Genomic DNA, 1109 nt, shown 5'->3' with positions numbered 1-1109 from the left:
TTAGGTTGATGGCAGAGGAGTAGCCTCAGTGTAAACAGTTGACAGTGCAGAGTCAGAGCATGGCTGCCCATGGGGTTAGTGACTGGGTTAGTATCTGTGAGGATGAGGCAGGTTGCCCATGGGACAGATGCACACCCCAGTGTTTTCCTCAAGGTCAGATATGGCCTCAACAACTTTTGCAGAGGCCCATGGAACCCATGGGGGAGCAACTGGGAGGGGGAGCTTTTACCTCCAGGTTTAGGGAAAATCAGGGATTCAGGCTGCTGTAGCCCCCCCCCCCCCCCCCCCCCCGACCTGGGGCAGAGCAGTTAGAGATGCGAAGTCAGAGCCTTCTATTCTCCTTGAGCTCTTCTAGCTGCCATTGGCCACCACTGACTAGTTTACACCTTTGGATTTAAATCATCAGTTATCTCAGACACTATAATCCTTGTCTTGCTCTTGGATTATTTTACAAATTGGCCACTTCCTCCTCCCAGAAACTCGTTTGTCTCTTGAATAATGTGAATTGCTGTTCTGATTATGCTCATATCTATAATATCCATTCTTTGAAGTCCCTTTGCTCCACCTGCATCTTTGTGTTTGGTGCCCACATTAATTCTCAGTCTAGGTAAAGGAGTCAACACTCAAGACTTCAGCTGTCCCTGTGCATGGATGAGCCCTACATCTCTATCTCCAGCCAGGAACTCTTTCTTTAATATTTGATGTCCTCTAGGTATTTCCTCTTTGTTTCCTACCTGGATTATTGTACTGACCTCCTAACACTGGTTCACTACCTTCCATCCTTGCTTCTCCTGTTGCCTAGGTATTTCTTCTAAATTACCTATTGGATCATATCCCCCGCCTTGTATGGTTTAGGGAAATCTTGACGCTTGGGTCTGCTTCCTTGCCAGCTTGATTTCACCTTACTCTCCCACCCATATTTCATACACTGGCGAAACTGAACTTGTTTTAGTTTCTTGAAGATAATATGTGCTTCCACCTATCTGTGCCTTTAGCTATGCTGTTACCTTTTTCTGGGATGCTCTTCCTCTTCTCCCTGCTGGTAATGTCTTTGTCTTTTCAGGACTTGGCTTTAGCGGCACCTTCTCTGTGAAGTGGTACCTGACCCT

This window comes from Myotis lucifugus, unplaced genomic scaffold, assembly GCF_000147115.1.
Source record: "Myotis lucifugus unplaced genomic scaffold, Myoluc2.0 scaffold_54, whole genome shotgun sequence".
Classification (NCBI taxonomy): Eukaryota; Metazoa; Chordata; class Mammalia; order Chiroptera; family Vespertilionidae; genus Myotis; species Myotis lucifugus.
This window is presented reverse-complemented; position numbering follows the sequence as displayed.